At 33.8% G+C, this 24,806-nt stretch overlaps 1 protein-coding gene across 1 annotated transcript in view; it reads left to right on the top strand.

The window, feature by feature from the left end:
* Nucleotides 1–24,806, top strand: part of LOC145267177 (uncharacterized) — an 84,690-nt gene that overhangs the window by 45,158 nt on the left and 14,726 nt on the right. The window lies entirely within an intron of this gene.

Genomic DNA, 24,806 nt, shown 5'->3' with positions numbered 1-24,806 from the left:
TTCCGTATACCTTATTGACCTGATAATGTAATAAAGTCTCCATAGTACTTATTGACCTGATAATGTAATAAAGTCTCCATCGAACTTATTAACCTGATAATGTAATAATGTTTCCATATAACTTATTGACCCGATAATGTAATAAAGTTTCCATATAACTTATTGACCTGATAATGTAATAATGTGGCCGTATAACTTATTGACCTGATAATGTAATAAAGTCTCCATCTAACTTATTGACCTGATAATGTAATAATGTTTCAATATAACTTATTTACCTGATAATGTAATAAAGTTTCCATATAACTTATTGACCTGATAATGTAATAAAGTTTCCGTATATCTTATTTTCCTGATAATGTTAGAAAGTCTCCATATAACTTATTGACCTGATAATGTAATAAAGTCTCCATATAACTTATTTACCTGATAATGAAATAAAGTTTCCATATAAATTATTTACCTGATAATGTAATAAAGTTTCCATATAACTTATTGACCTGATAATGTAATAAAGTCTCCATATAACTTATTGACCTGATAATGTAATAAAGTTTCCATATAACTTATTGACCTGATAATGTAATAACGTCTCCATATAACTTATTGACCTGATAATGTAATAAAGTCTCCATATAACTTATTGACCTGATAATGTAATGAAGTTTCCATATAACTTATTGACCTGATAATGTAATAAAGTCTCCATATAACTTATTGACCTGATAATGTAATGAAGTTTCCATATAACTTATTGACCTGATAATGTAATAAAGTTTCCGTATAACTTATTTACCTGATAATGTAATAAAGTCTCCATATAACTTGTTGACCTGATAATGTAATAAAGTCTCAATCGAACTTACTGACCTGTTAATGTAATAATGTTTCAATATAACTTATTACCTGATAATGTAATAAAGTTTCCATATAACTTATTGACCTGATAATGTAATAAAGTCTCCATATAACTTATTGACCTGAGAATGTAATAATGTTTCCTTATAACTTATTGACCTGATAATGTAATAAAGTTTCCGTATAACTTATTTACCTGATAATGTAATAAAGTCTCCATATAACTTATTGACCTGATATTGTAATAAAGTTTCCATATAAATTATTTACCTGATAATGTAATAATGTTTCCATATAACTTATTGACCTGATAATGTAATAAAGTCTCCATATAACTTATTGACCTGATATTGTAATGAAGGTTCCATATAACTTATTAAACTGATAATTAATAATGTTTCCATATAACTTATTGACCTGATAATGCAATAAAGTCCCCATCTAACTTATTGACCTGATAACGTAATAATGTTTCAATATAACTTATTTACCTGATAATGTAATAAAGTTTCCATATTACTTATTAACCTGATAATGTAATAATGTTTCCATATAACTTAATAACCTGATAATGTAATAAAGTTTCCGTATAACTTATTTACCTGATAATGTAATAAAGTTTCCATATAACTTATTGACCTGATATTGTAATAAAGTTTCCATATAACTTTTTTACCTGATAATGTAATAATGTTTCCATATAACTTATTGACCTGATAATGTAATAAATTTCCATATAACTTATTTACCTGATAATGTAATAAAGTCTCCATATAACCTATTGACCTGATAATGTAATAATGTTTCCATATAACTTATTGACCTGATAATGTAATAAAGTTTCCATATAACTTATTGACCTGATAATGTAATGAAGTTTCCATATAACTTATTGACCTGATAATGTAATAAAGTTTCCGTATAACTTATTTATCTGATAATGTAATAAAGTCTCTATATAACTTATTAACCTGATAATGTAATAAAGTCTCAATCGAACTTACTGACCTGATAATGTAATAATGTTTTCATATAACTTATTGACCTGATAATGTAATAATGTCTCCATATAACTTATTGACCTCATAATGTAATAAATTTCCATATAACTTATTGACCTGTTAATGTAATAAAGTCTCCATCTAACTTATTGACCTGATAATGTAATAATGTTTCAATATAACTTATTACCTGATAATGTAATAAAGTTTCCATATAACTTATTGACCTGATAGTGTAATAAAGTCTCCATATAACTTATTGACCTCATAATGTAATGAAGTTTCCATATAACTTATTGACTTGATAATGTAATAATGTGGCCGTATAACTTATTGACCTTATAATGTAATAAAGTCTCCATCTAACTTATTGACCTGATAATGTAATAATGTTTCAATATAACTTATTTACCTAATAATGTAATAAAGTTTCCATATAACTTATTGACCTGATAATGTAATAAAGTTTCCATATAACTCATTGACCTGATAATGTAATAAAGTCTCCATATAACTTATTGACCTTATAATGTAATAAAGTTTCCATATAACATATTTACCTTATAATGTAATAAAGTCTCCATCTAACTTATTGACCTGATAATGTAATAATGTTTCCATATAACTTATTGACCTGATAATGTAATAAAGTTTCCGTATAACTTATTGACCTGATAATGTAATAAAGTCTCCATATAACTTATTGACCTGATAATGTAATGAAGTTTCCATATAACTTATTGACCTGATAATGTAATAAAGTTTCCGTATAACTTATTTACCTGATAATGTAATAAGGTTTCCATATAACTTATTGACCTGATAATGTAATAAAGTCTCAATCGAACTTACTGACCTGATAATGTAATAATGTTTCAATATAACTTATTACCTGATAATGTAATAAAGTTTCCTTATAACTTATTAACCTGATAATGTAATAAAGTCTCCATATAACTTATTGACCTGAGAATGTAATGAAGTTTCCATATAACTTATTGACTTGATAATGTAATAATGTGGCCGTATAACTTATTGACCTGATAATGTAATACAGTCTCCATCTAACTTATTGACCTGATAATGTAATAATGTTTCAATATAACTTATTTACCTGATAATGTAATAAAGTCTCCATATAACTTATTGACCTGATAATGTAATAATGTTTCCTTATAACTTATTGACCTGATAATGTAATAAAGTTTCCATCTAACTTATTGACCTGATAATGTAATGAAGTTTCCATATAACTTATTGACCTGATAATGTAATAAAGTTTCCGTATAACGTATTGACCTGATAATGTTATAATGTGGCCGTATAACTTATTGACCTAATAATGTAATAAAGTCTCCATCTAACTTATTGACCTGATAATGTAATAATGTTTCAATATAACTTATTTACCTGATAATGTAATAAAGTCTCCATATAACCTATTGACCTGATAATGTAATAAGGTTTCCATATAACTTATTGACCTGATAATGTAATAATGTTTCCTTATAACTTATTGACCTGATAATGTCATAAAGTCTCCATCTAACTTATTGACCTGATAATGTAATGAAGTTTCCATATAACTTATTGACCTGATAATGTAATAAAGTTTCCGTATAACGTATTGACCTGATAATGTAATAAAGTCTCCATATAACTTATTGACCTGATAATGTAATAAAGTCTCCATCGAACTTATTGACCTGATAATGTAATAATGTTTCCATATAACTTATTGACCTGATAATGTAATGAAGTTTCCATAAAACTTATTGACCTGATAATGTAATGAAGTTTCTATATAACTTATTGACCTGATAATGTAATAATGTGGCCATATAACTTATTGACCTAATAATGTAATAAAGTCTCCATCTAACTTATTGACCTGATAATGTAATAATGTTTCAATATAACTTATTTACCTGATAATATAATAAAGTTTCCGTATAACTTATTGACCTGATAATGAAATATTGTTTCCATATAACTTATTGACCTGATAATGTAATGAAGTTTCCATATAACTTATTGACCTGATAATGTAATAAAGTCTCCGTAGAGAATAGGAACGACCATTAAGACGGGACACACAAAAGAGTGACACCGTCGTCGGATTTGTAGTATATATAGAGCACGCACGCACGCACGCACTGGGAAGAACGACGACTACGACGATAGTCGTCTCGGAAACTTTACATGGCGCTACGAACAGGATTAATTTTTCAACGTAATTGCTTTTGCACGATTTTTGGAGTATAATGGCGTCAGGACAACACGAGGATGGCCAATACATGCAGTTGATTCAACAACTAATAAATCTGCAAAGAGAAAACAATGAGCTTCGCGGAGGGAGTGCCTCGAGTTGGTCTAACACCAAGAAACCAGACCGGCCACGTATCGAACATGGATTCACCGACGCGGACTGGGCGCTGTTCATCGACTCGTGGGCCCGATACATACAAATGTGCGGCCTTACCGACCCCGTGGAAATCCGCAATGAACTAAGGACAGCCTGCTCAAATGAGGTAAATAAACTTTTATTTGACTTAGTTGGGCCTTAAACCCTCAATTCTGTCACAGAGGAACAACTCTTAAGGCATATACAGTTCATTGCGGTGAAAGGTCTACACCCGGAGGTGCATAGACATAAATTTCATAACATCAGACAACAGACGGGGGAGGGACCCGCACAGTTCTTGGCAAAGCTTCGGTCCCAGGCACGGTTTTGCAATTTCACGGTTCTGTGCCCCAACGAGAACTGCCGGCAAGCTGTAAACTATTCGGAGGACATGGTAGCTGGCCAACTCGTAGCCGGTCTGGCAAATGCGGAGTACCAGTGTAAATATTAATCAATATTTTCGGTTAAGTAATTTTCCGGTTAAGCATTTTGTTGAACATTTTCGTTTTGAGGCAAAAATCTTCGTCCAATAATGTTGTGTCGTAACACAATAGTAAAAGAAGAAAATCAAGTCGAAGTTGGTTCAACAAACGTAGTGTATTAATATCATTTAAGATCAGCCCTTGCAAAAAATTAAACATTTAAAATTATCTGATGATAATTCCTCCAGTTTAAAGTTGTCACAATGCTTGTTTACTATACTTGCATAAGTAGTGAAGTCGTCTTCCTCTCTTCTAGTGTCATTCATACACTTATATCTCCTGTGAAACTTATATCTGACACTTATAGCTCCTGTTGTTAAAAACATGTCCAATCGATTCTCTAAGGTCAACAACATTGTCAGTGGCAGGGACAAGAAATTTTTTCAATTGCTGAATTCACTAATCAATGTTTGGAGTGCTTTTAATGATATCAGATGACAAAGGAAGGTGATAAATTGCCTTAGTAATGCTATTAGCAAAAGGTGATAAATTGCCTTAGCAATGTTATTAGCAAAACAAGCATTTCTTTCATTGATCAATTTGTGGTCCAAAATATTTTAAGCATCTGAATTGTCAATTTTTTGCCGTTTTTTGTTTGAATCATTATATTTTTGCCTTAAATCATGTGTTTTTTGTTGTTTATAAGTTTGTTTGTGCAATTACAAACTGGGAACAAGGAGTAAGAGGTGGCAAATCAACTTTGTCTCTTTTGGCCCTCAATTCAGTCCACTCACTTTTGTCACATATGGTCAATTCACGAGGGCCAAAATCAATTTATGAGGGTCAAAGTCAATTTATGAGGGCCAAAGCAAATCAAATAGACATTGCACAGCTTTCTCGCACGTGACAAAGCGACATGTGCCATTCCGTCTGAAAAGACATCAGATTCCAAGTTAACAATGAAGTCATCAACTGAAATACCTTCAGTTTTGTGGACAGTCAAAATATAGCTGAGTGCACAAAGGTATGCACAAATTCAACATTGACTGCATGATTGATATGATGAAATTTTATAGTTACAACAACAACGTTGTCATTTGTATTTCAGTGACTTCATTACAGAATAGCAGTTATCACAAGTGAACACAAGTTCAACACAACAGCAACTAATATTTAAGCATGATGAAAATTACTTTGGTTTAAACTAATTACAATGTAGTGGTATCGTTTGTGAAGATGAAAAAAGGGTTAGAACTTTTCCTTGCTCGTCTTTTGTTGCTCACGCAGTCAACAGTCGTATTCTTCTCTTCTTCTTCATAAAACCATAATTACATTCGATCGCATCAATAAGATTACATTTTCTCTCGAAAATAAAAAAAACTCCTTATATGCAGTCACTGTTAATCTTGACGGTACAACAATTTGAATATCTCCCTTTTCTTTGTACTGGACAGATTCCGGGTTTGAATGAGAATGGTTCTTTTGTGAATTCTATTTTGTCAACACTGCAGAACCAATGGATTGTTGTTCAATTCCGCTACCCCCCCTCTCGCTACCGATGATCTTATGATCACATAGATGACAACTCGGAGCTGGTCATCTTCATCTAGCACTTCTTTAAGGTAAAGGTACTTCCTCCTTGGATGACACATTTGCAGAAGTGTTATTTAACGCAGACTCATCTTCTTCAGAGGAATCACCATGTACCTCATTAATGGTAATCAATCTTACACTCTGGGTTGATAGTTCGCTGTCACTTTTGTCCTCTGTGGTATCCAGCCCTATGACGGGATGCAAGTCCCTTACAAGAAAGTTTTGTGGGCTTTTGATTCCTGTGTCATGTCCGCGCATATAAGGAATCATGCACAATCCAATTTGGGTCTTGACCCAGACATGATTGCCCACATTGTATCTATTCTACTGCTGTTTGAACTTGCCTGGAGAGGGTGCATCAATGCTATTCAGTTGAACATGGTAGTGATGAATCAGGTTAGCTGGGGCAGTCAGTGACGACACATCGTCCTTAAGGATAACATTGTACCAATAGACTGTTTTCGCTATGGAACAGTGTTTCTTGCAGTGCTCCACTGAGGGGATGTACACACAATGAAAGTGCATTCAGACTCCCCATTCACCGGAAAGCTGTATCATTGTCGACTCGTATTTCTGCCGGCACGCCACACTTGCAAAACAGGACTTCTAGGTGGCTGACAGACTTCATCCAGTCAAGGTCATACTTACCTGGTGACACGGTTCCTGTACGATACGAAGGTTCAAATGCTTTTTTGACGAGACTAAGCCATCATTGTGGTACTCTCATTGGAGCGTCTGTTCAGTTATGTTCCGACCTCACTACGACTTCATCTACGGACAGTTTATATTCTTTGACCAAAATTGCGAGTGTGTTAAGTCGCCTTCTGATCAGCATTTCACTCACTGCGTTGGTGCGCACCCTAGCCTTCCCCGTGAAGGTGCCCATGGTCCATTTGTTGCACACAGGCAGAGTCAGAATATGAAGATGCAGCACAGTTGCTTCCCACATCAATGCCATGTTCACTCCTTTTAGCACAGCATCAAGCTCTACCAGATTTATATGCTGCACATAATTTTTTCCTTTTGCAACCAGCTCGCATCCTCCACAGCAACTCCATTATGCTTCAGCGATACTCCAGTGGCTAAGGAGCTTGCATCAACCCATACGTCTAGCTCAGGACCATCCACACACTACTCATACAAGGCCTTCTTGCAGAAATCTTTTCAATTATTGTTGTTAAAGGACCATCAGTCGCCTTGTCATCTCAGCCTTTTGTCACATCCATTACTCTCCTTTTAATGAACGCTGCAGCCATTCTGCGCCACTTAACCACTGGAAAGTTCCCAACTAACTTTCTACAAAATGAGAACACACTTCATCTTGTAAAAACACTGGATATGTTGGGGACCTCATTCCCTCATTCTCATACCAGGCTGCTGCCCTTTTCCCAAACTGATAGGCTAAGCACTCTCGCACCATTCTGCAACCGCTCTGGTTCCTTGCTTGCTAATCCAAAATCAGCCAAATGTTGTCTCACTTTGGTTGCAGAAACTATGTCCTTGTTGATAAACACATCAATGTACGTTGATGTTGACTGTCAGATATCATTCTTCCTTGAGAGTCTGGTGCTTCAACAATAGCTCGCATGATGGATGGTGTTACATTGAGCCCAAAACCCATGCACATTCAGCAGTACCTCTTTCCTTAGAAGATCAGTCTGGTACGGCCACAAGGATTCATGCACACGCATTTGTAGATATGCTCTTCGAAGGTCAAGTAACGACACATTGGAGCCTTTCCTCCTCCACTCTCTTAGCTTTTGTGCACAGACATCGGGGTACTCACAAAAGTCCAACACCGGGCACACCTTGGACTTATACTCTTGGAAAACGCCAAGAATCAGGCTTTTTTGGGGATCAAGCTCTTCATCAGGATTGGGTCATCTAGTAGTCATCTATTGCTCAACCACATTTCCAATTCATGACAGTACTCCTGTCAAATTTGGTCAGACATCGAATACTCCAGTACTTTGTTGGTAAGTCTATTGGGTGGTTAATTGCTAACCATTTCCATGACGCCATGCAAACTTTGGTCTGTTCATTGAACCTAGCACTAAAGTCTGGTTCCTCTATTCTGATCACAGTGCAGGCACAAAGCTCCATTTTAGCAAAAGTGGTATTGCTGAATCGGTTTATGCAAACTCCACCCAACAGTGGTGTACCCATGACCAGAATATTAACTTTCATGGGGCTTGCATCTTCTATTGCCGATGTCATAGTCCCAACATGGGTTTTACCATCGACTATTAGGACCTCTGATGCTGACCAACTTCAGGGACTGCATACTGATCCAATTATGAGGGACCAAGAGCATCCAGAATCCTCTAGCACCACATGCTTTTTGTCATTAATGACTTCTATCACGGAGAGCGCCCCTTTTGATTTGAATGGGGAGAGAGTGGCGCTGCCGTGTTGCCCCTGTTTCCCTTTCGCAGATGCTCTCTTGCTAGGTGCCCTGTTTTGTTGCAAGAAAAACAGCACATAGTTGATCTATCTTTCTGATTGCTACCACTGTCGTGCTGTATGCAGTTTATGGCCAGATGGTTCAGGCTCTCGCATCTGAAGCAGTTAATGCAGCCACTATGGCCAGGCGTTGGTGCTTATGAGGCCTGTCTAGTTTGCACTGCAGCAGCAAGATCCTCGCCCATGTTGCCCACTGATATGGCGCATGCTCTTTCGAGCAGTATTTTCAATGATATGGTATCCATCATAATTAACAACCGCAAAAGTCCCCTACATGGCACAGTAGCCCACAAATGAAAGCGCTTTTCATCCAGCATTCTGGCAGCATTTGGCCCACTAGCCATGCCAGCCATTGCAGTCTGTCAGAAACTGGTCTACAGTCTCTCCCGGACATAGGTGGCAAGTGGTGAATCGTTTGAAGGCTGCAAATGGGTTCGTTCCGTAGGCTTTTATAAGGGCACGTTTAATTTCCTCAATGTCGTTCCACTGCACTTCCAAGAGCTGCTGATGTGTTTCTTGAGCCGCACCTTTCAATCTCACTGGCAGGACTCATTCCACCTTGATCATTTCACATAGCTCATATGTCAACTCCAAGTCCTCCAACCATTCCATTATTGGAGTGTCCGTCGCCATGCTATTGAATTTGGAGATCAGCTGAATGTCAAATTGTCTTAGCGCTATACTGATAATTCTGGAATAGCTTGAAAAAAAAGTGGGGGTTAAAATATTTCCTCGCTCATCTTTCATCGCCCACGCAGTCAACAGTCGTATTCTTCTTTTCTTCTTCACAAAATCACACTTACATTCAACCGAATCAACGAGATTTTGCTCTCTCTCTCTCTCTCTCTCTCTCTCTCTCTCTCTCTCTCTCTCTCTCAAAAAAAAAAAAAAACTGTCCTTATATGCAGTCTTTTAATCCCGACGGTATCACAATTTGCATATCTTTGTATTGGACAGATTCTGGGTTCAAATAAGAACGGTTCTCTTGTGAATCCTATTTTGTCAACTCTGCAGGATTGTTGTTCAATTCTGCTACAGTTTGTTAAAATAATTTGTAACAATGTTTCAAGTTTATAGATTATTGAAACTGTTATTGTCATCGTGTTTATTGTAATCTCATGTTTGCAGTGATGTAACATCCGGCATTAGTAGAGTGTGTCTTTCTGCACATTTACAGTGAATTGAATCTGAATAATCCAAATGATTCAAATGATTAATGCTCATCTCGAATATATTCTGGAACTTAATAAACATATTTCTTTTTGTGAGTGAATGCGTTTTGTTTTGTTTTTTTGTTTTGTTTTTTTGTTGTTGTTTTTTTCCATTAATTTATGTATGTAAATGCAATGCATATAAAAACAAAAGCGTTGTGAAACTGAATATAAAAATAAAAAACTTTTCTATATCCCGGCGATTTTTGAACTCGCAATCTTCTGCGTGTTAAACAGACATGATAACCACTACACCATAGAACTTTAACGACTGCCTAATATTTTATATACAATTATTAAATCCAAATAATCAAATGACTAATGCTCATTTAAAATATTCACTCAATAAAGTCGGTAAATTCAGCCACTCTGATGAGTCGTAGATGACGAAACACGTGTCAGTGGATAATTATATTTAATATATATATATATATATATATATATATATATATATATATATATATATATATATATATATATATGCCGCCCCCCATTTAGGGGGGTACCAAATTGGTCAAAGGGAAAATTATTCCCAACTCGCATTTAGGTAAAAATGCACTTTCGCATAAATAATTGAATTCGTTCAAAGAGTATCGCTAACAAAAACAAATAAAAAAAAAACATTTACAGAACTTAATAAAGATATATATATATATATATATATATATATATATATTGCGATTAATTCATGTATATATATATAAGACAAGAGTATTGTGAAACTGAATATAAAAACAAATTTAATCTTTCTAGATTCTGGTGAGTTTCGAAGTTTTGCATGTTAAGCAAACGTGAAAACCACTAAACTATGGAACCTTAATGACTGCTTGACATTGTATATAGAATTAATATTATTGGTCTCCCGATTTATCAGAGAGGGTCCTATGTTTTTAGCGCCATCCATGAGTGTGCGTCCATGCATCCGTTATTCGAGACAATTGCTAGATAACCATCCATTAGTTTTTCCTGAAATTTTGCCACGAATTATATTTCATTAGATAGATGCGCACAGTAAAAAAAAATTTTTTTTTTTTTTTTTGCAAAAATTTCCGTTACGTCCCCAGAGGCTCAAAAGAGGTTAAAAATCCCCCAAAATGGCCAAAAATGACACGTTTTGCCCCATAACTTTTGATCCATCCATTAGATTTTTCTGAAACTTGGCCAAAATGTGGAGGCCATCGTTCTTAATATAAATCCAGTATGGATGACCTTGGCAAAATTCTAGTTCGTATCCCCGAGGACTTTTAGTGCTAAAAATGCCCCTTTTTGTGACTCTGTTTTCATATTTCTCAACAAAAACTTGATATGTCTGATTATATAGTGTTTTTTCAAAGTAGTCAACTCAAATATACATGTATTAAGGCCTGAAACTGTACCGTTATCCATTTACACTGGGATTCGGCGTCTCCAGGGACTCAAAAGAGGTCAAAATGGTCCAAAATGGCCAAAAATGATACTTTTTGCCTCATAGCGTCTTATCCATCCATTAGATTTTCCTGAAACTTGGCCAAAATGTGAAGCCCATCGTTCTTAATATAAATTCAGTATGGGTGTCCCTGGCAAAATACTGGTTCGCATTCCTCTGGGACGTTTAAGGCTAAAAAAAACATGCCTTTTTGGAGCTCTTTTTTCATATTACTCAAAAACTTGATATGTATGTCTATATAGTAGTTTTCCATGGTGTTGAATTCAAATATACATGTCTTAAGGCGTGAAACCGCACCATTTGTACATTTTCATTGGGATTCAGATCAAAAGGGGTCACAAACGCCCCAAAATTGCAAAAAATGACACTTTTTACCCCATAACTTTTGCCCCAGGCATTAGATTTTTCTGAAACTTGGCGAAAATGTGAAGGCAACGTTGGTCTTTCACACTTCTCACATTCATCATTTTTTCGCTATTTTTTGTGGTGCCATCTCACATGCAGCACTAGAGGGGGACCACACACGTGCGGCTTGTTATTGTATCTCCAGAGAAGACCCTAATCTACCTTATATTTGCTTCTGGGTTGCACTTGCTTACACCACCGCATTTATATTTGCCCTCTATCGCCCCCACAACAGCGGAGTTACTGTCTTTAAGAGTATATCAGAGAAAATTGACCACATCTTGTCTGCTCATCCCTCGGCTAACATTCACATTTGCGGTGACTTCAATGTCCATAATGTACAATGGCTGACCCACTCAAATAAGACAGATGATGACGGGAGGTTCTGTCATGACTTTGCCATTGCCTATGACCTCACTCAGATTGTTCGCGAGCCCACCCGTGTGCCCGATACTACCGGTCAGTACGCAAGCCTTCTAGACCTTTTTCTATCCACTTCCCCTGAGCTATGCTAATGTTCCGTTCTATCTCCTCTGGGATCCTCCGACCATTGCGTCGTATCAGTTAAGATAAAATGAAATATAATAAATTTACAGACGTACCTCTCCACCGTACTGTATACCGATACTCTATGGCGGACTGGGATAGCTTCCGTACATTCATATCTGATCTACCTCTCCATTCCATGTTTAAAAAGGATGTGTCCTCTTTGTATCAGACCTGACCGAATGGTTAATTGTAGACATAGACCAATTCATACAATCCAAAAAATTCCAACAAAAACCTAACAGCCAGCCATGGTTCTCCCCTGAATGTGCTGCTGCCATTGCACACAGAAATCACTTTTTCTGTAGCTACCAACGTAGCACTGAAACTAAAGCTGCTTTCAGGACCGCCAGCAACTACTGTAAAAGAGTAATAAAAAATGCAAGAGAACTATATGCTCGATCCGTTAAATCCAAAGTAGCTGAGCAGCAGCTTGGTTCCCACCAGTTCTGGCAAATAGCAAATAGGATCTTCAACAGAAACGTGCGTTCTATCCCAGAGGTCATCTCGACAGCATTAGACAAGGCCAAACTATTTGCCAAAAACTTTGCGACAAATTCTACTCTGTGCGACGAAGGCTATCAACTCCCCGTATTCCCTCCTATAACAGACAACACGCTATGCAACATACAAATATCTGTGCATGAGGTCGCCAAGCTAATCAAAAACCTTGATTCCAGTAAAGCAACTGGTCCTGACTGTATTCCAATTATAGTGTTTAAAAAATTACAACCAGAACTTGCCCCCATACTTACGAAACTGTTTAAGCGTTGCCTTAAGAAGTGCTCCCCAACACCCTGGAAAACCTCATCGGTATGCCCTGTATTTAAGAATTCAGGTGTTATCTCCCTCTCAGTACAGACCAATAAGTCTCCTGTGTGTCATGAGTAAGTTGCTGGAATCCACAATAAATAGAGAAGTAGTCAACCACCTCAGCAGAAATAACCTTCTTAGCGACACACAATATGGTTTCCGTTCTGCTAGATCTACAGCAGATGTGCTAGCGGTTATATCTCATAGGATTAGTGAATCTCTCGACAAAGGCTTCATTTCTAGGGCAATTGCTCTCGACATATCAAAGGCGTTCGATAAGGTTTGGCATAAAGGCCTACTACACAAGATTTCCAGCTACGGTATAACTGGAAATGTTTTCTCGCTCATTAAATCATTTCTCTCTGATAGACTCATAAGAGTAGTGGTCGATGGGCAGAAATCAGAGGCCCACAGTATTAATGCTGGTGTCCCTCAGGGGTCCAAACTAGGTCCAACTCTCTTCCTGATCTACATCAATGATCTCCCAAAACACATACTAAAATCCTTCATTGACATCTATGCTGATGACACGACCATCTACGGCAACACATCAAAGGCCGTAAATGATGATGTTCTCTCTGATTCTCTCTCCTCTGATCTTGAGTGCGTGGTACAGTGGGGAAAGAGGTGGCTGGGTACCTTTAATGCATCTAAGACCAAGCTCCTATCTCTACATCATCAACTCTCTAATTCCCATCTGGCATCAATTGAAATGGATGGCTCTCGTCTAGAGGAGGCCCCATGTTTTGATAAGCTTCTGGGTTTGACCTTTACTCCTGATCTTAAATGGAACACATACATCAAGTCTGTGGCCAAGGTCGCTGGGAAAATGGTAGGATCCTTCTACCGCTCCAGAAGATATCTCACTAATGATGCAATTCTCTATCTATATAAGAGCCAAGTTCATTCAAGGATGGAGTACTGCTGCCACATCTGGACAGGAGCTGCTAAAAACAGCCTATCCTGCCTTGACAGAGTACAAAATAGACTTTGTGGCTTAGTGAGGGATGCCCTTTTCTCTTCCCTGCACCCTCTTTCCCACAGAAGAGACGTAGCGAGTCTGTCTTTGTTCTATCGTTATTTCCATGGCAAGTGCTCGTCTGAGCTCCATTCTCTGGTCCTCCTCGCCAATCTTTTTCAAAAAACACCCGACTAGCTGAAACCACCGTCAATAATTTTCCCCACTCCTTATCCGTGCCTAAATCAAAGCGTAGATTCCATGAACAAAGCTTCTTTCTTAGAACTGCACGCCTGTGGAACTCTGTTCCGCTTGCCTGTTTCCCTCCCAACTTCAACCTGGATGTCTTCAAGTCCAACACAAACAAATTCCTGATGAACCCCCCCCCCTTAGTAATGACACCTTACCAATTCTCCAATACTATTGCTACACTATCCCATTGAGTACTGTACACACAATAACCCTTATCCCCGAGTGGCCATTGGGCCTTGATAAGTGGTGAACTCCATGTAAAAAAAAAAAAACTTTAATGTCGTTATCTTTTAAGTGTGCAGAAAAGTTTTATGAACCAAAATTGCAAAAGGACTTTTTTCTAAAAGATCGATACTTAGATCAAAATATATAAAACAATATCTTCAATGAATCCGAAAAACATGAAAGTATTATTATTCCAAAAGAATCTATTAAATATTTGGTAAGTAAATTTGAAATTTGATTTTATATATTGTATAACAGTGTCATAGTAGTCATCGCAACATTTCGACTAATAAAATCGTGGAAAGTCAAAAGGAAAAAATAATTAAACACAGAAAGAAAAATAAGAAACAGACGGAATATTTGACTGGTTTCGTTTGAATCAACAAACATTTTCAATAAAAGTGGAGATTGGAATTTATTGAGAAAGAAAGTGAGGAAACACAAGAATGAAGACGTGAAACGGGATGTTTTTAGCATGTTTTTAGCATGGCAATATTTAACAATACGCAGAGCAAAAAAAAAAAGAAGAAAAAAACAAGAAAAAATCTATATTTGTATACGTAGGAATAAAAAAAAAAAAGTGATACGTAGACGGTGTGTGTGTGTGTGTGTGTGTGTGTGTGTGTGTGTGTGTGTGTGTGTGTGTGCGTGCGTGCGTGCGTGTATTTTCGAATCCGTCTGGATTCATCATCAGGGATAATTAACTGAACTTATTTGGCTTATTTATGGAAGGGTGTTTAATTTATAGAAGTATTTTTAATTCACTTCTTATTAAATACGTTAGATTATTCATGTCACTATTGCAAGAATTTTAGGATGTTATTATGTTATTAATATTTATTTTATTAATATTTGATTTCTTTTTTCATTTTTTAATGTTTCTAATAATTTTTTTATAGCTTTTAATAATTTTTTAATAGTTTCTAATATTTTAATAGTTTTTAATGTTTCTAATATTTTTTATGGTTTTCAATGTTTCCAATATTTTTTTATACTTTTTAATGTTTTTTATATATTTTAAATAGTTTTTAATATTTCTAATATTTTTTATAGCTTTTAATGTTTTTCATATTTTTTTACAGTTTTTAATGTTTCGATTATTTTTTACAGTTTTTAATGTTTCGATTATTTTTAATTAGTTTTTAATGTTTCTAATATTTTTTAATAGTTTTTAATGTTTCTAATATTTTTTAATAGTTTTTAATGTTTCTAATATTTTTAATAGTTTTTAATGTTTCTAATATTTTAAAAATAATTTTTAATGTTTTTTAATAGTTTTTAATGTTTTGAATAATTTTTTTTTTTTATAGTTTTTAATGTTTCTAATATTTTTTAGTAGTTTTTAATGTTTCTAATATTTTTAATAGTTTTTAATGTTTTTAATATTTTTTAAATAGTTTTTAGTGTTCTAATATTTTTTAAATAGTTTTTAATGTCTTTTTATTAGTTTTTAATCTTTCTAATTTTTTTTTATAGTTTAATGTTTCCAATATTTTTTTTATACTTTTTAATGTTTCTGATAATTTTTTTTATAGTTTTTAATGTTCCTAATATTTTTAAATAGTTTTTAATGTTTCGAATATTTTTTATTAGTTTTTAATGTTTCTAATATTTTTAATAGTTTTCTCTCTTTCTCTCTCTCTCTCTCTCTCCTTCTCTCTCTCTCACACACACACTCTCTCTCTCTCTCTCACTCTCTCTCACTCTCTCTGTTTGCTGACTTCGAACTGAACAGACATGCCTGTACAATGCAGGCTAAGAACTCACTCATGCATCGTCTATCCAGCACACACGCATTGCACACACTCAATCGTCTATTCACCGCACACGCAAAGCACACACGCATTTATAGAACTCTACTTCAAGGAATGAACTTTGCTTAGTCATGTATTCTTTTGTGTAAATAAATGTACATTGTTTTGGTTGATTTAACGTGCGATGTTTCCATATATTCATTTCCTCTCCACACACAGCGCCTCTACACACTCTAGAATATAATGATATCTAAAGAAAGCTGACTAAACAAACAACAGGAAGTAATTCAAAATTGTTTGCATACATCTAAGTATATCCTGTCTAAACTAAAACCGGATTAGGTATAATAGGGAAAATTTAATAAGATACCTTCTAAGAGAAAATATTAATAATAAATAAAGCAAATAAATAAACAAACAAATATATAATCCTGCAAGCATCATAGTTCAAAGGGGAAGTATTATAGCAATAAAAGAGGAATAACTCTAAATAAAGGAACTAAAAGTTATTAGCCCTTATAGATCTTTGAAATTTTAAGGTTTTTGCCTCGAATAAATTGTATTTAGATTACAATGAGCAGGTTTATAAATTTATAGATATAAATTCGTATTCCTGTTTGATTGTTTGTTCACAATTTGATTACTATATACAAAAGGTCCATTACTTTCCTATTTCATTTATTTCTATATATAGTATGATTTTTGTAAAATATACGATTAGGAGGCAATCACATTTGCATATTATATTAAGGAAAATCGATTTTACTAAATAACTGTGTGTTAGTTACTGTTTTATAGCAAGAGAATTGTTTTAAGATTGTTATTTAAAGTTGATTTATATTGATAATATATTTAATATTTACTTTGAATAATTATTACCAACATCGATTTTTTTTTTTTTTTTTTTTTTTTTTTAGAAACAGGTTTTCAACTATTTCCCCTGGGTGCCACCAGTTGTGTATTATTATTCTTGAAACTTCGAAACATAACCTTTGACCGTTCCAGGAACTACTTTTTTATATATATATAAAAATGATGAACCATTTTTAAATTTTTATTTTCGTTTGGAAAAAATAACTAAAAACAAATACAATAATTGGTAAATGTGACTGTTGGAATACCCTGGCCAAATAACCACTAAAAAATCGTCCACGTCCATCAAACTTAAAGACCAAAACAGAAAGTAAAAAATGAAATGAAAAAAAATTTATATGTAGGAATAAAGACTAGCTATGGAGCACTTATTTTTTTTATTCAGGTACGCATTTATCAGAAAATATGTATTTCCTACTATTTTGGTCAATTTGCACCGGTTATTCAACCTGCAAAAGGGTGTTTATTCCGAAAGCCGTTCTTAAAATGGGAAGGTTGGAAGTGTTTATTCTGAAATACATTTTCTTATTTTTCAACCTTCCCATTTAATAAATCAGTTAATAAACACCCATTAATAAATCAGTTAATAAATCACCATTTATAAATCAGTTAATAAATCACCATTTAATAAATCAGTTAATAAACACCCTTTGCAGGTTGGACAACCAGTGCACATTGACCACTATTTCGATATCTTTCTTACTAAAATGAAATCAAATTGTTAATTCTTTTATTTTTTTCCCATGCGTACTTGAATAAAATTAAATGAAAATGAAACGAAATATATAGTAATTTGTTTTTACTAAAATAATAACAGAAAAATATATCTTTTCTGGTAAATATGTACCTGAACTAAAATGAAAAAATAAATGCAGCAAAAAAATAAATAAATTTCGTTTCATTTCGTTTTCGAATTTTTAGTTTGGTCTTTAAGGTTGATGGATGCGGACGATTTTTTTAGCAGTGATTTTGGCTAGGGAATTCACATTTACCGATAAAATACACAGTTAACAAAAAAGGTAGAGGGAATTTGTAATAGAAAGTCAGAATAACCCAAATAAATAAACCGAATGTGATAATAGAGTAATGGCCATTAAATCATTAATTGTAATAGGATATATATCTATTTAATAGATTAGAACATGAAATTGAGTAGTATATTTAACAATCCTTTAGAATTTAATTTAAACCTGATAATTATCGCTGAACGATATTATTTAAAAATTATATTTTTAAAATTTTTTATATAATAATAATAATTAAATTATTAAATAAACATATGGAGGATTGGGAGTTAGTATCATCTAAAAAAATAACCTAAATATAAAAATAGAAGAGAATCTTTAATTGTAATAGAATGAATCTTTTTTAGAAATTGGAATAAGTAATGTATAGTAAATTAGAAATTTAAAAATAAATATAAGAAGAATTATGATATATTTAGGTTCAGCAAATTAAATCAGTCAACATATACAAGTTTGAAGCTAACTATTAGTTTGATTGCAATATTTAGACTTGTTAATTATTAATTGAAAATAATAATATTTTTAAATTATCAATTATAATAAAAAAAGGGAAGGTGAGAAAAACTGAAACTAACTATCTATCTATATATCTATAAAAGTGTGTGTCTGTGTGTGTGTGTGTGTGTACATTTCCATACGCAACTCTGTCAATTTTAAGTCTACAGATTCGAAATTTGATATACAGGGTACTGAGATTTAGGAAAATCGACCAGAAATTTGGCGATTAAGGGGTCAAAGTTCAACGATTTGACTTTTGAGAACTCTACCAAACTCCTCCGATAATTTTGGGTCTAAACACTTGATATTTTAGATATAGATTCCTTGGACATGGATCTAACTTAATAACTTGATTTGAGCCCAAAACAATAAATTTTAAGGGGTCATAATAGGGATCAAAGTTTAAAAAATTGACCGCTTTTTTAAAATTATTTTTGCTCAATATACACCTCCAAATACCCGGGCAACGCCGGGTTGAATTGCTAGTATATCTATAAAAGTTAAAATGTCCGTGTGTGTGTGTGTGTGTGTGTGTGTGTGTGTGTGTGTACATTTCCCTACGCAATAACTCTGTCAATTTTTAGTCTACAGACTCGAAATTTGATATACAGGGTACTGAGATTTGAGAAAATTGATGTGATCGGTTTTCGTCCAGAAATTTGGCGATTAAGGGGTCAAAGTTCAACGATTTGACCTTTGAAAATATAACCCTCACACCCTCTCTCTCCGAGGGCCGGGCTGCATCCGTCGCTAACCTGGTTCACTGGAGTATACTTGTGATGTACTTCTGGCCGTGTTCGTCGCCCCCAGCTCACAGGACCATAGATGCAACCCAGCAGGGCTACATTCTTACTTGTCTAGTGGTGGACCCCTTAAGGGTGATCAGACTTTCACTGGTCACTGGAAAATATCTTTCTGCTGCTCAGGGCACGCGAAATGTGCATGACCCTAAGTCCATGTGGCAACATTGTCGATTTCGGTCGTCACTCTGGCTTTGCGCTGGATCCAGTCTATCTCTTTCATCATCTGGCTTCAGGGCATACCTGAAATAAACTGCATCTTCATTCAGACCGGCAATCGAGAAAGAAAGAAAAAATCTGGGACAATTTTATATAACGAAACAAAATAATTATTCATAAATCGTTTACACTTGTTTATAGTCGAGTTCTTTGATCCAAGCTTCATGATGCAGGTTGCACAACTTAAGTTCCTCTAATTAATTTCCCAGCTAAGAACAAGAGCCTTCCAACTTAGCTCTTATGAGGGTTTCTCCCCGACCCCAGGTGGGATGAGAGCGATGTGGACACTTCGATGCCAACCAATAAAAAGGGACTAACTCCAAAAAGCCAATCGTTTTTATCAAATTAGAAATTCCTCCCTCTACCTTTTTGGAGTTATTCTTTCTTTTCTCTTCCCTTTCTCTCTTTTTCTTCGTTCCCTAATAATTTACTCCCCTTCTCTCTTTCTTTTGTCGCGAACCTTCTCCCTCATTAATGACCATATCTCTCCCTAGATTCAATTTATTTATTTATCTGTCCAACTAACTTATCACTTGGCTTGTGCTGGTAGTTAAATACAACAGGTGGACCCAAATGACAACATCTCCCAGACCCCAAAGCAGACCTTTTGAACCCAAGTCATTGTATCTGTCTCACTCAATTAGCAGCTAAAATTCATTTTTACCAAATCCAACTAGAAAAACAATCTCTTGTTCCACGAATCCTATTATCAGATTTTATATTTTCTTTTCATTGTGGACAGAAATCTCATAAACATCTGTTTTTCCTTGACCAAGTGTCAGCATGGCTCCCTAACCATACCTCATCCTCTCCCATCTTCTCTTCCTCTATTTGAAAAGCAAGATCATCTGGTGTCGCCAGAGATCTCGTCGTAAGAACTCTACCAAACTCCTCCGACAATTTTCGGTCTAAACACTTGAAATTTTAGATATAGGTTCCTTGGACATGGATCTAACTAAATAATTTGATTGGAGCCCCAAACAATAAATGTAAAGGGGGTCATAATAGGGGTCAAAGTTTTTAAAAAATTGATCCCTGTGGTCTCTACCAAATTACTCAGACAATTTCTGGTCTAAACATTTGAAATTTTACATAAAGAGATAGGGCAACTTTTTCATCGGTTTGGGTCGAAAATTTTTAGTTACTAATATATAAATGTATGTATGTATGTATGTTTGCATGTCTGCCTTAAACTTTCGACAGAGGCGATGGATTTTACCAAGATCAGTATCGTTTTAAAGTTCGACCTTTCATACGACAAATATCGAAAAATTGGCTAAAAACATTAATATCTTCACTTTCAACTAGGCACTTTTCTACGGGAGGGGGGGCGCTTTTTTCGCTGATATTTTTGAAAGATATCCTCTCCTTTCGATTGTGTAGCCTTAATTTTTAAAAAATGTCGCTTCCGGTATGGCGGTAGTCGTAACAGCATAGAGGTCAGGTTTTTTCCCCCGTTCTTTTCCTCCTTCGTGGTATGGGTTCGAGCCTGCCTTCCTACTACCACTTTTTTTTTTTTTTTGCTCAACATACGCATTCAAACACCCGGGCAACGCCGGGCTGAGATGCTAGTATATATCTATAAAAGTGGACGTGTTTGTGTGTGTGTCTTTGTGTGTCTTTGTGTGTACATTTCCTTATGCAATAACTCAATTTTCAGTCTACAGAGTTGAAATTTGATATACAGGGTACTGAGATTTAGTAAAATCTTTGTGATCGGTTTTCGGCCAGAAATTTGGCTGTTAAGGGGTCAAAGTTCAACGATTTGACCTTTGAAAACTCTACCAAACTCTGACAATTTTGTGTCTAAACACTTGAAATTTTAGATATAGGTATGGATCTAACTTAATAACTTGATTTGAGCCCAAAATAATAAATATTAAGGGGTTATAATATGGGCCAAAGTTAAAAAAATTGACCGCTTCAGTCTCTACCAAATTACTCAGACAATTTCTGGTCTAAAGATTTGAAATTTTACATAAAAGGTATTCAGAGATAGGGCTTTTTAATCGGTTTGTGTCGAAAAGTTGAGTTGCCAAGTGATACAAAGTTCAAAAGATTTTACCTTTGCGGTGTCTAGCAAACTACTCAGCCAATTTTGGGTCTGAACATTTGAAACTTATAAATAACGGGTATTCAGACATGCAGCAAGCATTTTAATTAGTTTTGGGGCGAAATTTGGCTACCAAAAGGTTGACAGAGCTAATTAATTTTGATTGAAATATTTATATATAATAATAATACATAATAATAATTATGGGTTGAAAATAATAAATTTTAGGGTTTAATTTAAAATAAATAATTAAATAGAATAAAATATTAAATACGTTTGGTTATGAACATATAATATATATATATATATATATATATATATATATATATATATATATATATATATATATATATATATATATATATAATAAGCTCACATCGAATTTTGGGGGGGAATAACAAGCGAAGTAAAGAAAAAATCAAAATAAATAAAATATATAAATAAATATAAATATGATGGAAGGAATTGAAATAAATATCAATAGGTGCAAAACTGAATAATCCTAATATATAAAAAATAGCATGAATGATATTGAATATTTAGTTATAACGATACACATTCATGAAACAAATTTAAATAAATTAATTTTTAGATATTAAGAATATATTTTAAAACTAATAATAAATTTTTTTTTAGATTAAAAATAAATTAAAAATGGGGTATATTTGAGTTCAACATGTTAGATTAATGAAAATATATTTATTTGGAGTAAATCTCATTCTTAAGGTCATATTAGAAATGTCTTATATAAATATTAATAAAACATTATTGAATTTGTTTTAAATATTAACGTTTAAATAAATAATATAATCAATAAATTAAAAAAAGTTGAATTAATATACTAGAAATACTAAATTAGACAATAATAACATTTAATTAGTACAGTTAAAACTCATAAAATCTAAAGAATAAAATTAGATTAAGTAATGGGAGACAATTCCATATAATTATGAAAGTAAAGAGCATTTATAACACTTTATCCCTTTAGGGTTTTTCCCTTATTGAATTGACATATATATATATATATATATATATATATATATATATATATATATATATATATATATATTGCTTTCTTTTGTTTATAATTCTTTTCATATAATATACCTAAGCTCCACCTGTTTGTTGGGCTTCATACATCTTGATATGTCCTAATTTTAAAGAATCCTTCAGTACTTCTATATACCTCTATAATATATATATATATATATATATATATATATATATATATATATATATATATATATATATATATATATTGTGTGTGTGTGTGTGTGTGTGCGTGTGTGTGTGTGCAATAATTTTACCCTCGTGGCATCTGTGAATTTTTTTTTCTGGGTTGCTTTTGTCTATAAATAACTTACAATTAGTAATTTTTAAAAAAATATTTTTTGCTCTTATGACTTTAAAAGAATTCCGTTTCATCTTCCACCTTTGGTTCTTTTCTAAAAAAAAATTATCTTATGGATTTATATGGGTCTCTGATGAGTTGTTTTATATACCATTCAACAAAAACCATATAAAATAAAATGATATGAATGTGATTTTAATATATTTGTGGTATTTGAATTGTTTACACATTATGTATAACTAGCAGTTCAGCCCGGCTTTGCTTGGGACCCATGTACTGTTCATACTTTTATGTGCACATGCATATATATATATATTAAAAAGCTTGATTCATATTCAGGTAACCTACATCTAAAATTTCAAGTGTTTAGACACAAAATTGGCGGAGGAGTTTGGTAGAGTTTTCAAAGATCAACTCTTTCAACTTTTACTTCTTGGCAGCCAAATTTTCGCCCTAAAACGGGTTAAAAATGCTTGCTGCATGTCTGAATACTCTTCATGTAAAATTTCAAATGTTTAGACCCAAGATTGGCTGAATCGTTTGCTAAAGACTGCAAAGGTAAAATCTTTTGAACTTTGTCCTCTTGACAGCCAAATTTTCATCCAAAAACCAATTAAAAGCTTGCCCTATGTCTGAATGCACTTCATGTAAAATTTCAAATGCTTAGACCAAAAATTGGCTGAGTAATTTGGTAGAGACTGCAGAGGTCAAGTTTTTTTTTTTAACTTTGACCTCAATTTTAACCTCTTAACATTTATTGTTTTGGGCTCAAATCAAATTAAAAAGTTTGATCCATGTCCAAGTAACCTACATCTAAAATTTTAAGTGTTTAGACACAAAATTGGCAGAGCTTTCATAAGTTAAATCGTTGAACTTTGACCCCTTGAAAGCAAAATTTCTGCTCGAAAACCAATTAAAAAAATTTTCCCAAATCTCACTACCCCTTATGTCAAATCTCGAGTCTGTAGACTGAAAATTGACAGAGTAGTTTGGTAGGGAAATGTACACACACACACAGACAATTTCACTTTATATATATATTTAGTAAAACTGGTAATTAGTAAAAACCTGAAAAGAGTGCTTAATACTATTGCAGAGGAAATATGTTTTATGTTTTTATTACCGTTTTATCTGTTTATATGTTGGACCATGTTTAAGATCCAACAGCCTCGTCAGACCTTGCAGAAATGGTTGTTAGTATTTGGAAGAAGTGTTTTAGATAAAAAAGAAAAAAAGAAAAAAGGGGTAAAGAGATAATAAGGCGGAGGGAGACGGGTATCGACAATATTTAAGTTTTGAAGGTTAAAATACATTAGATTGTAGTGTGTGTGCGGGGGGTAGCAGATTCAGATATGCGTGGGTGGAGATATATGGATATAGGGAGGGGGGGTAATGAAAAAAGAAAAGGGGGTAAGCGGAGGAGGGGGAGAGGAGTTTCAATTTTTAGGTTTTAAAATTTTGACTGCTTTTTGGTTGTTTAGCCAGGTATATGAAGTAGATGAGAGAGAGAGGGAGAGAGAAAGGGTTTGTGTAAGTGTCATATGTGTGTTGACAAGTAAAAGGTTCCATTTAGAATCGCCATAAGTTGACTTGTTCATTTCAGTTGACAATGAGTTGTTTTTAGGTAGTTAAGGATTAATACATATGCCAACGCAC

The sequence above is a fragment of the Euprymna scolopes genome, chromosome 42, assembly GCF_053919585.1.
Source record: "Euprymna scolopes isolate OS-2025 chromosome 42, ASM5391958v1, whole genome shotgun sequence".
Taxonomy (NCBI): Eukaryota; Metazoa; Mollusca; class Cephalopoda; order Sepiida; family Sepiolidae; genus Euprymna; species Euprymna scolopes.
This window is presented reverse-complemented; position numbering and strand designations above follow the sequence as displayed.